Source organism: Cyprinus carpio, chromosome B14 (assembly GCF_018340385.1).
Source record: "Cyprinus carpio isolate SPL01 chromosome B14, ASM1834038v1, whole genome shotgun sequence".
Taxonomy (NCBI): Eukaryota; Metazoa; Chordata; class Actinopteri; order Cypriniformes; family Cyprinidae; genus Cyprinus; species Cyprinus carpio.
In genome coordinates this window covers 9,415,989-9,432,509 of record NC_056610.1, presented here as the reverse complement: position 1 = coordinate 9,432,509, position 16,521 = coordinate 9,415,989, and the positions used below count along the sequence as shown (strand labels likewise).

General features: G+C 37.5%; 1 protein-coding gene across 2 annotated transcripts in view; it reads left to right on the top strand.

Annotated features, from left to right (window-relative positions):
- The first annotated feature begins 621 nt into the window (after window positions 1–621).
- Window positions 622–16,521, top strand: part of frmpd1b (FERM and PDZ domain containing 1b) — a 41,248-nt gene continuing 25,348 nt past the window's right edge. For both annotated transcript variants that reach the window (XM_042737982.1, XM_042737981.1), the window contains exon 1: window positions 622–864. The gene's annotated coding sequence lies outside the window, so the exon portion shown is untranslated. The remainder of the gene's footprint in view (window positions 865–16,521) is intronic.

Sequence of the window (16,521 nt, the reverse complement as noted above, 5' to 3'; positions counted from 1 at the left end):
AATTTATTGTAGTAAAAGTGTAGTAACCAGTTGTTTTTTTTGTTGTTGTTGTTTTTTTGGCTTATTGATTACCATTTGTATAACCACAGTTTTACTACAAATACCATGGTTAAAGTATGGTTAGGGTAGCAAACCCATGGTTAATTTGTGGTTACCATGGTTTATCTATACAATAACCATGGCTTTTTTTGGTTTTATTTGTAATAAAACCATGGTCAATAAGGGTTATTTGTTTTTATTTTTCGTGTTTGTTTGTTTGTCTGCATCTCAATATATACATATTGGACATTATTAGGTTCATGCAATTTTCGTACGTTGGTGGTTCCTGAAATTAAAAAGCAAAAAAAAAAAAAAAAAAAACATACTAATTTACTTTAAAGTGCTGTTAGTTTCTTTGTGTAGGCTAATTCAATTAGATTGCAGATTTATAATTTATGAATACATTTTTCTACATTTCTTATTAAATACTGTTGTTTTAATTGTATTTTCTACTAAATCACACAAATTGTAAAATGTTCTCTCATAGCAGTCGCGATTTACAAACGCGTTGCGAATCGGTTCAACCGAATCTATATAAAGAACCGTTTCAAAACAGCGTTTCCATTGCGAATCGGACCTCGCAGGGAAGGGGTGAGGGAGGGGTGGAGTGGCCGAGGAGAGGCTGTCTGCGTTCAGATGGAGGATTAAGCTGTTCCCTATCCTGACAGCATCCAGCACCGACACCCAGCCCAAACATCATCCCACACCTGTCTGTCCCGTCTGTATCAGCCGGATCCTGCTCCCTTCATCCCGTGCTGGCTCTCCATCGCCGGACAGCATCGGTCCACACCCCCGGACCGGACCGGTGTCCTTTCAAACCACGAGGTGGGTGCAGCTGTCTCTGTTGTTCTTCTGCATGTTCATTCACTGGACATGTGTTTGTGTGCCAACAAGGAGCATTTTTAGAGAATCGAGGGTTGTTATTTTTAGGGTTTAGATTCATTGCTATTGTGCGCTCGCTGCTGTTCGGACGGACGGAGAGCGAGATTCAAATCGGATTGAGATTAAACGGGAGAACCAACAAAAGATTGACCATTTTTTCTTTGCTTACTACATTACCACACACGACGACTTCCCTCTCAAATCAGATGACACGTATGGATTTAGAAAAAAAATAAATCTGTTCAACACATTGGACCGAGGAAATACAGCCAGTCTGAGCGGAGTGTCATTTTGGGTTTCCCGTCGGACGTGAAAAAGATCTACTAATTGTTAAAAATATTAATAATAATAATTCTGCTTTTAACTCTGATTGTCATATTAGTCTCATCATGATTGCTTAACGCTGATAAGGGATCATGGTTGTGTGTATGGAGTGCGTTGTAGTGATTCGCAAACGAATCGTTCGTTTGAATCGGTTCCTTGTAATGAATTGGTCTGAAGCGAATCTTATCAAATAAATAGGTGTGTTTTAATGAATGATGACTATAATAGGTAAAATGCACAAGACACCAAATTAGTATTTCCTTGTTTGTATGTGAGATTTTAGGCGAACTATGGCTATAATACAAAATAACTACATTGTCAGGTTTGTATTTTTTGTATCTTGATTAAACAGCAAGCAGCTCTGTTACGTTTAATATAAAACTATTTAAAAAAACCTATCATTGAATCGTTTTAAATGAACGAACAGTTCAACAGAGTGAATCGCGTTAATGACTCGGACATGCCTAGCACTCGCGTGTTTACTATTGTTCAGTGCACTGGTTATTTTGGAGACGCGCTCTTGACGCGGCGCTGCTCTTGTACGCACTGTGGCTTTTGCGTTGCGTTTGGACTATATTTGGCTCGGACTGCACATATTTTGTGGAAATAAACTAAGATTTACTCTGGAGTTGTAAATCTCGTAGACCATGTGATTATGTCTTACAGTGGGAGAGAGAGCACTGCTGTTTCTGAATGAGTGAGGTGTGGCATAGGCACCCTCTTTCTCTCCCTCGCCTCCCCGGTCTTCTTTTCTTTTTTTTCTTTCTTTTTTTAGGCGCTTGGGCACACCATGTACACTGCACTAGATTTTATGCTCTGTTCCTGCTGTTTAGATATTTTGAGCTTTATTTTGCATGTATTTAAATGGGGAGTGGATTGTAATTATGTGCTCACACGACCATGTGCGCACGCAGGCCACAGCCAAATGTACTGGAGAGATGATCTCATTATGTCAGGAGGAAGTGTAGAGAATAAGGAACATGATTATTTAGTGGTGTGTGTGTGTGTAATGCTCTGTACATGCTCAACCTAGAGACAAAACAGGCTACAGAAGTGAAACATGCTACAGAACTTGGTGCATAATACCAAGACATTATTTTACATTCATCTTTTAAACTTTAAAATAGGCTACATATTTGTTTTATTATGATTTTATTTTACTAGAGTTGATATCTACTAACCGCAAGCTTTCTTATAAAACAAAGTGTAGGGACACAACTGTGAATCTTTATTGAACAGGTGTATTTTAATATTAATGTGAATTTACATTATATTTTAACATGAAGTATTGAGTCATGGTTTGTGGACAAATGGTTTGAGGGGTGAAAGATATTGCCATTATTTAAATCCATTTACTTTATCTATTTAAAATTAAAATAGAGAGTAAATCAAAGGAAACTGCATTTATCTAAATGACAATCTGGTGCTATTTTTCATGGTTAGTAAAGTATGTTATAACAATGACAGTATTACAATCTTTGATTTGAACTTGAAATAAAAAAAAAATACAAATAGGTATTTGAAAATCAAAGACAAAAGAAAAATAATTTTTGAAGAAATATTTCAAGGTAATAAAAAATAATATACTACATAAAACTCTATAATTTGGGAATTAAACATGATTTTTTAAAAATTTAAATAACAGTGACTTATGGCGTCTAGAGAGGGAAATACCACTGTTTATCTTCAACAGCTCATAGCAGGTTTGTTTTGAAAGTTTCACATGTTATGTTATGTTATGCAAATTAAATAGCCATTTTTGCTTCCTGAACCATGACTGTTGTGTTCTATTTCGGGATATTGTTTCACATCTCAAGAATTAACGTGTGTGTGTGTGTGTGTGTGTGTGTGTGTGTCTACGTGTGTATTCTCAGCATTTTGTGTGACTTAAGGCTCAGCTGATGACTTGGTGATGAATGGAGAACATATGATGTAGTTCCAGTACAGAGAAACAGCCTGCTGTACTTACATATCAGGAAATACAGGAAGCTCCTGTGACCCAAATTCACTCTTACTTCATGATGAACACAAAAAAAAAAAAAACACAAAAAAAATGAAATGGTTTTTTTTTTTTTGATTTGATTCGTCCCATTCATGGTCTCTGGCCTTCTGTTGTCAACATAATTGGATCATTTGTGTCTAAATGAACCACTTTGCTTAATTGAACATCTAATCTGAACCACTTTTTGTAAAGTACTTACAGTGTGATATTGTGGTATTTTAGTATCATGTTATTAGATTTTTATATTATTTATATTTGTCATATATTAATATTGTTAATATATTGAATTAGTTTTGTTGTTGTCTTTTTATTATTATTATAATTTTTTGTTTTTTCTTTATAATTTTGTAGTTATTTTAGTATGTCAAGTGAACTAAGTGTTCAATTATAATAACCTACTCTAGTTTACGTCACAACATGGGGAAACTATAATTTGCTACTTGCTATTGATATCAAATGGTGTTTATAATTTAGAGGGAGTGGCCTTTTCATTCCAAAGAGAATTTTGTTGATTGAAAATTTGTGTGCATCCTGTCAAACAAGTTTTTTTTTTTCTTGCTAAAAATTGAATTTAGTGTATTTTTAGCACAAGCTGTGAGACATAGCCTAAAAGCAGCCTGACTTTCGGTGTATTTTTGAAATTTCTGTACCAACTTATCATGTCCCTAGAAACACATCCCCAGAAGTCTCTACATTCTCGAATTATCAGATGCGAGTGCAAATGCCGAATATTAATCTCCAAATGGTGCCTAGATTTACCAGCATGCTGGGAACTGAAAGCCCTCGGTCGAGTCGCAGACGGAATTGAATTGAGAGGTTGCACAAAAGGTTCTTTCTTTTATTATGCTAATGGTCTGAAAGGCAGAACGGGGACGAGAAGGGCGATTTAATTAGTGCTAAAGAGGAAACGTGGAATCATTTTCAACACACACAACAAACTGCTGACTGCACAGACAAAGCAAAGGAAACACCATTATACTAGGGCTCAAGAATTTATTTGGCTGTTAGTTAATGTTACGTTATGGAGTGATGTTGTGAGTAGCGTGTCTGCTGCATTTCCTTAGTCCTCAAGTGGTGCAGTGCCAACCCGGGACTGAACCCTCGTTTTAAGAGCATATGCCACATCTTATCACGTTATTCATGAATGTGATGCAGCAGAGAACAGTCAATAGAGCTGGACGCGATGCATTACATTTGACGTGCATTTGCGCTATGTGAAATGTTAGAAATCTCTGTGGAATCTCTTAAATTCAGTGGCGTTTAGACCTGGAGGGCATATGGTTAATAGCTTCTTTCTTTGAGCCTCTCAGTGTGCACAACTACTCATGCACCAACCTACTATTGGAAGGCAGTCAAGTATTATATCAATATGTCCCTCTTAAAGTCTTTTTTCTCTTTCTAAATAAGAACTTGTTTCTAAAATACATGTCTGAATTATGATTAAATATTAGGGCTAAAAGGAATAGTCATTTACTTCCTTTCTTCTCCAAACCCATAATATTTAGTTTTTTTTTTTTTAAGGAATCTCTGAACAGCTGTTTTATATACTATGAAATAATTTTGTAACCATACTCTGATAAACTCCAAAAATGGCAAATAAATCATAAAAGTCTGAAGTTTTATGTCATTAGAACAGACTCCAAGTTATCGTTGACTAAAAGTCTTGCATGCATTTTTGTTTTCAATCTCAAGGTTGAATATATGTGACACAAATGTAATCTGAGAGCTGAGAGAAGATTTTCATTGTAAAATGACTTTTCAAAACTATCATTTTTGCATAGAGTTTGACCGCTTTCCCAGTCGGGACATTACCTACCTTCAACATTAAAAATGTGGTTGGAATAATGTCAGTTTTTGTTTCAATGCTGAGAAATTTTAAGAACATTAATACTGTAAAGGCTGACAAAATACAAGGGCCCAGATTTACCAACAGTTTGCTCCAACGCAAACCCTCACTTGGCATTAAAAAAACTACTGTCAGGACTTACTAAAGACACACAGTGGGAAATTAGCACTGAAAAGGCATGGAAACAGTTATTTTTGCGACTCACCTTATTAAATATGCATTTGTAAGAGTTTCCCTTTTGATCTGTACATTTATTTGGAGGAGAGTATTGAAGTGAATCACGCTACGCAATTTACTAAGATTTGTGTTCATCAATTTAGTAGTATTTGTGCCATTATTTAACGCACCAAAAAATGCATATTTTAAATGACATATCCTACTAATTTTCATTTTTGGGTGAACTAACTCTTGGTGGTAATTTAGTAAAGCTGGCCCAAGATGTGTAAAAGATGTTGAAAGTGTGTGAATCTATATACAATTCAATATAATTTAAGTCATAATATTTACACAAAAAAACAAAACACTTAGATTGAACCTTGATCCATGTCATTGATTCACCTGTAAAGAAATGTTTAGCAATGGCTTAGACATTCTTCACAATCTCAACGTCCTATTTTACCATGAGATGAGCAATTGATGACAGAATTTTAATTTACATCGACTACTGCAATATTAAACCCAGACACAATCGCATAATACAGATGCAAGTTTAGCTCTTGCTAAGTCCCTCCCATTATTGGCTGCTGTGGTGCGGCCCATCTTGGCCCAATCTTGCCTTGTCTTTTACTTGTCTTGTTCTCAGTTCTAATTGGATTTGAGCATTCAGTGGCAGAGCCCACAGAATCATCCTCCTGATTCCATGCAATCCCTCAATCCTGCTGAAGGAGAGCGAGGTGGTTGGTGGAGGGCAGAGACGGGACTGTGTCATCTGAGGGGAAGATGGGTGAAAGTAAGGACAAATGCAATGAAAGAGTGTCCAGATGGACAGAGTGTTCTGCGTTCGGATGCAGTTTAATGCAGTTGCGACTTGCGATTGGTGTTTGGGGTGTTTGGTTGCTTAGCAGGAGCTGCAAATGCAATACTCTTTCTCAAATTCTGTGGGGTTTTCAATAATCAATCCAGTAGAGAGCATGCATTTTTAGAACACCCAGAAACAAGTTAGCATTTTAGCATTTCGGGTTCCTTCGTTCCCAATGAAATGGGTTTTTTGAATGGGTTTTTAGGTTTAGTTTAAATGAAATAAGGTCTGTGCTGAACACAAGCTGAATATATTTTCACAATGTATTCATTAACATAAAATACACTATTTTTTTTTTTTAGCTTTTACTTGTCTTGAAAAAGGTGGTTGCTAACAAGTGGCTAAATGGGACTACAGAGGATATTTAACATCATTAAACCAAACAGATAAACACATCTGCTTACTAGGGGTGTCCCTGACTAAGGATTTACATAGTCAAATCAGAATTGTTGAATCTTGCTGATAGTCGACTTATAGTCGAATCATATGTTTGGGAGCAAAATACATTACCTAGAATCAAGTACTCAGACATTCTACAGTCATAAATACTGATACGAACACAGATACAAATGGGATAAATAATTATGTTTTGATTAAAAGATAGTTAACATTAGCTGGCCGCATATCATGTTGTGTATTACTTATCAGAGCTGATGAAATTGGAGATTTGCACAAAATAATACCAAAATAATCCACACATAAGATGAAATCAACAGATGCAAGGGGTATTCGATGAAGCCCATGTGCATGTTTACTGTAACTGTATAGAGATTTTCACGGAGGAAATTAACAAATATCTTGCTCATTTTTAAGCACAGCCCACTGCCATGCAATCGCCTAAATATCTGAAAACTGCTCAAACACAACTAGTTTTATCCAGACCTGGTTCCAGAATTAAATACTGTGGGTGCTTCAGAAAGTGTGCTACCAGTATGATAGTGAATAGATAATATCTCGAGTTTTTATGTGGGTGTTTCGCCATTCCCAAGCACCCACGGGATCGGCACCTATGTTCACAGAATGGAAAAATCAACCGGCTGAAATGTTCTGAAGTCACTTGTACCCTGTACCTGATCGAAAAAAATCCAGTCTTTCACTCTGCCTGTGTCAATTTGAGTCTTGTTAAATATTTAAATCCCTGCCACCAAGATGCTCCAGTCGATTAAAGATTATGGAAAGTGGAACTTAAAACTGTCATGGGGTGGATGGATTTATTCATGCACACGCTTCTTTCTTTTCAGATTATTATTTAGAGCATTGTCATATATTAACTTATTGGGAGAAAACTGGTAGTTCTATGTGAAACCACACATTGAGCACCCCCATATAGCCAAAATGGTATGATCATAACACCTCAGCGAATATTCATCTGTGAGATTGGTAGTCGAATCAGGCTCCTCCTATCAAAGCATTGAATCTTTGACTATTCGGGGTCACCCCTACTGCTCACTAGTCACTTTCACAGCCTCATTGTGTTTATAAATGCACTCTTGTAAACTATTCTAACTTAAATTTTCAGGGTAATTTTAGTCAACTAGCCACACAACTTCAAGTATCATTCATATCCATAAAACAATCTGTGCATGACAAAATTCAAGCCAGATTGTCAATGGTTTTGGGTTTTGTGTGTGAAAAGGCTGCATCTCATTTTGTTCGTGTTCGTTTCTGGATGTTTGCAGCCCTTTTCTTCGACTGCTGTAGGAGCAGTTTAATGAGAGCTGTAAATGTCACATGTAAATGAGTCACAAGCAAACATCCATTTCTGTCCCAGTCAGATAGGATAGGAGACAAACTCTCCGTTTCGCAGACACGATCGCTATTGATTCCCTGGGTACTGTTTGTGTCTGAGCAATCGAATGATCCCGAAGACACCGATACGGTTTCCACATTTCCACCAGTGTATTCTCGGAGAGCAAAGAGATGCTGTTTCTGTGGGGCGATTGAAAATTACAGTGTTACGCTATTCGGTGGGCTTAAAAATAGCATATTTTTAGAGAGCCAGGCTGTCGAGGCAACTCTTGCGACATAGTTCGAGCACCACAGGTCAGACTCATGCCCGGCCTGTTTATTTGCCCATTTCTCATTGACTGCTTCTGAGCAGGAATTCTTTTATTATGAGGCATCTGTTGTTTCTCATAAAGGTCTAAATGAAATCAAGATTGTTTCTGGTCTAACTGTTAATGATTTGTTATTCAAAAGAAGGAAAATGTCTCCATAATTTGTCTTCTTCTGAAACAGATTTCCATTTCGCAGACATCACTTAGTCTGTGAGGGTTATTTTAGCAAAATCTTATTTGATCTGACTTAATTTCTCCATAAATCAAGAAACATGTTTCTCATAGGGCTATATAGAATATAAAATGTGTGGTTTGATTTTAAAGTAAATAAATAAACAAGATTCAAAACTATAATTATCTTGAATATTGCATTATAAAATTTAATGCAGATGTTATAGCTAATATTAAATGTATAAAATAATAATATATTAACAATATTAAATATATAAAAGTATAGCTAATATAATTGGTCTTGAAAGAAATTTATGAAAGATTTTGGAGTTCATATTGAGTTCATGTTCTGAATTTAATTGACTGACTTTAGTATCTTCTTGTAAAAAAGTATGTTTTGTGAAAAATACAAAATTTCATGTTTAATTTAATGTGTTACTTGCAATTTCCTTGTAATTGTTTACTAGCAGTTTCTTAGTGAAAAGTGTTTGAAGCTTCTGAAACTCTTTTGCTTTTTCAGTAAGAACATGAAGCAAATGATATCTCCATTTGTTCTCAATTTAATCTCTTTGCTGTATTGAGATATTAAAGAGATGTCATTGTGATAATTCTTCAGTATGGGAAGACTTCATCCATGCTTCTGTGTCTCCATCTCTGTCTTTATCACACCTTCTTCTCACATTGGCTGTGAAGCGCATGAACCGTAGCAGCCTTGCTCAAGTACAGTAACTGCATTATTGGAATTCATTATTCATGAGTCTTGCAGTCGGCATATGAGCTAGTTACCCAGCAGCATGGCATGCTAAAGAGGGCAAGCATCGAAAGGCTGGACCTCAATTCCATAAGGGCTGCAGTACGGGGACATTGGGAAATGGAAATCCTATCCAGAGGGTCAAGATGTATGTTTGCTGACATCACAAGCCCTGCAGATTCTATGAGATGAAAGAGCCCGATCGATGTATGTGATGCAAACGCAGAGAGACGCAGCCTGAGAATGGCTCTCGTGACTGTGGCATGACTGCCGCCATCGCATGATTTCATGTGCACTGGAGTGAAAGTCACAGAGCTCCACACTCTGAAATGTTAATAAAGCTTGCTCGATGGACAACAGGGGTGATAGCGTTCCGGCACCACGCCGGATTTCCGGCGTAGGCTACTGTGGCTAAGGGAAAAAAAAAAAAAAATCAGGTTCTGGTTATATTGGTCTACGGCGGCGTTTTAGTGCCATGTTAAAAAAATAATAATAAAAATAATAATAATAATAATAATAATAATAATAATAATAAAAAAGATTGTCTAATGTTTATTTGATGTCTGTTTTTAAAAGCACGGAAGAGAATATGTGCTGTTCTGTTAGACATCGTTTCAGCTATTAAAATAGTTCCGTTTTGTATGTATGGCAAAGTGATTTCGTTTCTGTTTTTTTAATTAATTAAGTGGTAATGGGAAGATTTTTTTTTATTCGTCAGATATAAATAAGGTATAGGCGCATATCCATTGGTTTGTGCGGAGAGTGGAAGCTTGCACAATGCAATACAGAGGCGCCAGAGCCGTCACTTGCACTTTTTTTTATCCAGTGGAAACGAATTATCCTCAAAACAATACATGCCTTACCGACATCAAATACATAGATGGAGAGATTTAAATTATTGCTTAACGAAATAAAAACAAATCAAACCAAAAACTCTTTCATTATATCTGTAAAGATGCATTTCTCGCGCCAAAGTGGAGATTTCTATTTAAGATCTTGCGTCACTGATTTAGAATACACTAGTTTATTCATAAATAATTCAAATATCCCCTTACCCTCCGACACATTCATTGTTATGTTCAAGGAATACAAGTTGATGTAGACTAATATAAATTTAAAATACATCGTTTTAATAAATACAAATCAGCAAAACTGTTTCAAGTGATAGGCATTATTCAATTAAAAGTATCAATGAATAAAACATTATGTTGACCAGGTGGGATTATTCATTGAAATCATGGAGAATGACATTTAGTTTTATTTTAATCATGAATGACAGCGCACCGTGTATTTACAGACAAACGAAATCTGCAGAAGTCTCTTTACTGCGGAACTGAACTTAATAAAACAGAAACGAAATCAATGTGCATACAATACAAAACGGAACTGTTTTAATAGCTGAAACGATATCTAAACGTTTTTGCTATGTTTCTGTCTATGCAAACAGAACAGCAGTAGGCTACATAGGCTAATAAATCAAGCGCGTCATCGTCACAACCATAGCCTTGTTTCCGCACGGAATAAAGTATTTTATTCTCGGAACATTTCGACTTTATTCTCCGACTTTTTTTTTATTATTAATATTATTATTATTTTTTTTTTTTTATTATTAATATTTTTAGTATTTTTTCTCTGAATATTCAGACTTTAATCTCGGAAACTTAGATTTTTTTTTATTAAATAATTTTTTTTTTTAACATGGCACTATATGTCGTCGTATTGATCTGTCATTTAGATCTGAGATGCGCAGGTCAGAGAGCAGCTTTAACGCTCAACGACTCATGAGCCAATCAGAAGTAGTTAGTTAAGGGGTGGGCCTCGTGTCTTTGTCAAATAGATTGATACAGGTTAAGGCAATGCTCCATGCGCGAAGTTGTTTGGTGGGCCTCGTGTCTTTTCTCAACTCAAAATTGATACAGGTTAAGGCAATTATGAATGCGGGGGAAGACATTAAAGACATTGATAAAAGCATAAAGAATAAATGGCGCTGGGCTTGGATTGAGGATGTGGGTAGCGACGGAAAGCCCTTTGGAAGCTGGTGTCAAAAACTCCGGCAACCAGGAGCATGCTTTTGCACTGTGTGTGCCAGAAAACTAATGTATGGAACTAGCGGGAAAAAAGTACTGTCACGGCACGAATTAGACCCTGTTCACAAAGCAACAGTCAGAGCACTGCAACACACCTCACGTTTGCCAGGGGCAACAGCCACGGCAGCTATTCCACCCTCAATGACCGATCGTGTGACCGATTTAAAAATTCGCTTGTGCTCCTTCATTGCTGAGCTTGACCTGTCATTTAATATCGCCCACCCACTCGTCACTTTATGTAAAAAATTAGCGGAGGATAGACCCACCCTGGAGCATCTGTCTGTCTCCAGGCAGCACGCAAGCTATCTTCTTACACATGGCATCTCGCCAGAGTTTAAAAAACGTCTGTCTGAGAAGCTTAAGAATGCCATGTTTTCAGTCAACATTGACGAGGCCACGGACAAAAGTATGGATAGAATTCTTAATGTACTGGTCCGATTTTTATGACGAGGATGCAGGCAGTGTGAAAACACAGCATCTTGCCAGCAAAAAAGTCAATATTGCAAATGCCTCAGCTTTGATGCTGGAACTAAATGACGTCCTGCACTCATATGGGCTAGAGTGGAGGCAGGTCACCAGTATGCTACTAGACAATTGCGCAGTGATGAGGGGGAAGAAGACGTCGGGGCTTGAGACCCTAGCTAGAAAGGAGAACCCCAATCTGTTGGACATTTCAGGAGACACTGTCCATATGGTGTCAAATGCGGCTAAGGCTCTCATGAGCCCATTTCAATCAGAGGTGGAAGATTTTTGCTCTGATGTTTATTATGACATAGAGAAGTCCCCCAAGCAGAAGGAGATTTTTGCACAATTTTTCAGAGTTTACTCCATCTCACCCCCAAGAGCTTGATAAGGCCCATTAGTAACCGATTCATTCAGATGCTTGAAGTCTGCAGTAGAATGAATGAACTCCTGGATGTACTCGTGGTGCACTACTATCATGTCATGGACGCAAATGAGGAACACAAATACAGGTAGGCCTAATAAAACTCTTTTAATAATAACAGGTGTAACAAGTGTGTATTTTAATGTCTGTTATTTAGTTTAGTTATTTTTAGCTCATTATGGAATGTACAGGAGGCCTAATGATGCAACATCTTTTAAAGATATTTTTTAAATGGTTACTGTAGGTGTTAGGAAAATAGCAAATTAGCAGCATATTAAGGTAATAGGCTATATAGTTTTACATAAACGTGTGTGGTGTGTGTGTGTGTGTGTGGGTGTGTGTGCGTGTGTGTGTGGTACTACAGAAAGGCTTCTTAATCAGGTGTTTGAGCGTCATGACCTCACAACTGAGGAAAAGGGCCAGGATAGTAGTTCTTCAGAAAGAACAGGCAGCAGCGTCCCGGACGGGAGAACACAAGTTAACCAAGACCGAAAAGATCGGATCTCTGTGGTCATTTCAGAGTTTGAAAGAGTAAAAGTCATGATTGACTTATACAGAGGTATCTTTTGTATGACTAGGCAAACTAAATGCAACTTAAAATGTTGTATTTGTTAAATATTTTTTGTGTTTGAAGTCCACTAGCACCTGATCTAACAAATGACCTAAGTCCATGATGCAATGAAACAGTCAGGTCTTTTCTACAGCAACAATAACCAAAATTAATGAGAATATGATCAACATTTAAGTACGATATTGTGAAGAACTATGTAACAAGGTATCAGTTTCCTATAATTTACTCCTGTAACATGAAAGTGAGTAGCATATTCAAAAGCCATCTCTGTAGTCTCATTAGTCTAATCAAATTTTTATTTATCAGAGGATGCAAGACCTAGACTTGATACCTAGAAACATATGTCACCTCAGAGGCTATACAGAAGCTTGATTTGTTTTTTTTTTTTTTTTTTTTTTTCCATTGTGTCAGAAAGAAAAATGTATTGTTATACAGTTATCTTGGAATATATCAAAAAGTAATTCCCTCTATTATATGTATGACAAGTGTTCTGATCCAATTAATGTTTAGCTGGAAATAAATTTAGTTGTATTATTATTTAGTTACAGTATATATTGTATTTTAAATATATAATCATACTTTTGTTCATTTAATTGCTCAAATTGAATTATTTGTTGTTTTTTTATATTTGCAGGGGTCCTTCTGACATTTCAGAGATTTGTCAAAGAGCTTCAACATGAAAAGCCAATGGTGCATTTGTTGCATGTGGAAATGGTGGCCCTTGTTAGAGAGCTCCTGAGCAAAATTTATGAGACCAAAGGCTATTCCACTGAGTCACAAGGAGATTCTCAAGGTTGATGTACGGAGCAGGGATTTGCAACTGTCAAACCAGAGGCTCTCTGTTGGACAATTCTGCTACAATGCAATGAACAAAGCTCGTGTGGAGAGGAAGGTATGGGTTGGACATATCTATGACTCTCTCAGAGAAGGGTATATGAAGGTCAGCAGAGTTTCTGCTAAAAAACCTTCCCCTGGATAACATCATATTAACATCACTCTCTGCTCTGACGCCATCTCTAATTCAATCCGATGCAGTTGTTGGAGCATTCACTACATTAGGAGAGGCCTTGCCAAATGTTGTCCCTCCAGAAGAGATCGGTCCAACTGGTTGAAGAATGCCGGGCCTACCAGATGGATGCGGACATGCTTCTTCGTGTACCAAAACTACATCGAAGGGGACTGTCGAGTTGATGTAGACTGGTGGAGCCATGTTGCTTCTTTTAAAAATGCAGAGAGAGGTGTGAAGTATCCCACCCTGTGCAAAACTTGTTAAAGCGCTTCTGTCCATTTTTACAGGCCCCTTGGTGGAAGGATCATTCAATTTAATGGATGATATCCTAGAGTCTGACAGGTGCTCCATGAATGTGGAAACCTACGAGAGCCTCGCGCAGTGATCAAGTCCACACTTAAGGCCAGGAACTGGACAGCCTCAACTATGAACATTGACCAGCCTTTAAGGCGATCCTGCCTTTCCTCATTCCAAAACTACCAATTACATTTAAAGAAAAAGAAAGAGACTGCACAGGCACTAAAGAAGAAAAGGCTTAGTGAGGCAGCAAGGATTCTGTCCTCAAAGGAGGCAAACAAATTGTCTCAACAGGCCCGAAAAACCAAAAGGCCAGCAATATCCTCCTCTGCACAAACCTTCACCTCCTCTGCACAAGCCTCTACCACCTCTGCTCAGCAGGCCCTCCTGAAAAAGAGAAGAAGACTACCCCAACCCTCCTCTGCGCAAGCCTCCACTTCCTCTGCACAAGCCTCCATTTTCCTCTGCTCAACAGTCCCTCCTGAAAATGAGAAGACCACCCCAACCCTCCTCTGCACAAGCCTCCACTTCCTCTGCACAAGCCTCCACCACCTCTGCTCAACAGGCCATCCTGAAAAAAAGACCACCCAAACCCTCCTCTGCACAAGCCTCCATTTCCTCTCTGCTCAACAGTCCCTCCTGAAAATGAGAAGACCCACCCACAACCCTCCTCTACACAAGCCTCCACCACCTCTGCTCAACAGGCCCTGGAAAAAAGAATACCACCCCAATCCTCCTCTGTACAAGCCTCCACTTCCTCTGCACAAGCCTCCACCACCTCTGCTCAAAAGGCCCTTGAAAAAAGAAGACCACCCCAACCCTCCTCTGCACAAGTCTCCACATCATCTGCACCATCACAGTTTTTTTCCTCTCTTTTATCAATCCAAAGCATCATCAACCATGTTAAAAAGGAAAGGTTCCGAGGACCAAAAACAATGTTCATCAAAAAGGAAGAAATGAAGGGAGGGAGACATGTTTTACACACTGTCTTTTACAGTTATTTATTTTGGTTTTTTCAGTTGTTTTTCAGTGGTCACCATTTGCATGTTTTGAAAAAAAAAAAAACTACGTTCAGAAAGGAAGAAATGAAGGGAAGGAGAAATGTTTTTGTTAATCCCATACCGTCTTTTACAGTATATTCATTTTTTATATATTTTTTTCAGTTGAATGGTGCATATTTTTGCAATTAAATTTGTTAAAGAAAAAAATGAATGTGTGTCCTTTTCATGTCTTTTAGGTAATCAATTCCTGTGTACTTTTGGAGTACTATTATTGCCACTTACTGACCTGTCTTGGTATGACTGTAGCATCTGCAGCAATTTACTTCCAGTGATTGTACTAAGATGGGCTAATAAGGTCAATGTAGGCACTGAACATATTGAGAAGAAAATGCTGTGTTTTCTTGAATAATACTGCAAATATGAAAATATCTAAAAAAAGAGCCACTTGTCAATAATGATGATCAGGGTTATACATACTTAGGCTGTTTATATATTTGGGCCCAGGGGCCAACAAGTTGTGTTAAAAGTGCGTCGCATACATAGTACCCTCTCGGGGGGCAAGGAAAAAAAGTTCAGGCTCAGGAATTTTTTTCACTATCAGCCCTTGGACAAGCATTGCACATTACCGCAGTGAGGCTCAGCACAGAAAATAGATTAATCTATCAGGATTAGTGCAGAAATGCAGATTTATTTGCTGATTCTGGTGCAGGCCAGGTGTGCAGTTACACACAAAGTCAAAAAGTCTGTCCTTTGTATTTCAGATGATATAGGAGCTAGGATTCTAATGTCTCAATGTTAGCACTGAAATGGCCTAAAAGTTGTTGTTTTTTTCTTCCCCCAATCGAGAACCATCATTTAAACCAAACACTGTTTTTCACTAAAATAAAAACATGAAGAACATAAATTAAATATTTTCATTTAAATGCACCAGTATTGCAATATACGATAATAAACAGCATTGCATATAGTTTAACTAAACCATTTTAACGTGAAAAGTGCCACATGGAATCGTTTTGAGCAATAATGGAAATTAATTGTTCATTCAGAGTTTGGAATTGATTCATGGATGCGTAAAGTTTGAACTGATTATTAAAAATGATTTAAATTCAAAGCTGCAGTCCGCAACTTTGTTTGGTAAAAAAAAGATACAAAATCAATTATTGAGCAAGTACATAACCAGCCAGTGTTCAAAACTACTGCCTTACTTTAGCCTGACTCACAAAGGTTAGCTTATAATAATGTTTTCTGATTTGACTGGTACTGGTAGGAATTCGCGGGAAATTCGAACATGCTGCGCGTCATTACACGTCTGTATCTGTAAACATAAAGAAGTTGTCCTGACTAGTAGGTTATCCTCGCTGGAGCCATGCCGGTGCAGAACCCACGCGTGGAAGATAATTCTGCAAATAACTGCAATTGCAGGTTTCGAACAGAGATGGCGACAAAGAGGCAAAACTTATGGACTGCAGCTTTAACAATTCTCATGCCACTTATTAATCAGAGACACTAACTAAAAAGAATATCTTAAGTATTTGGCTTGAAAAAAATAATAATAATAATAATTTCAACCAAGTGGTCAT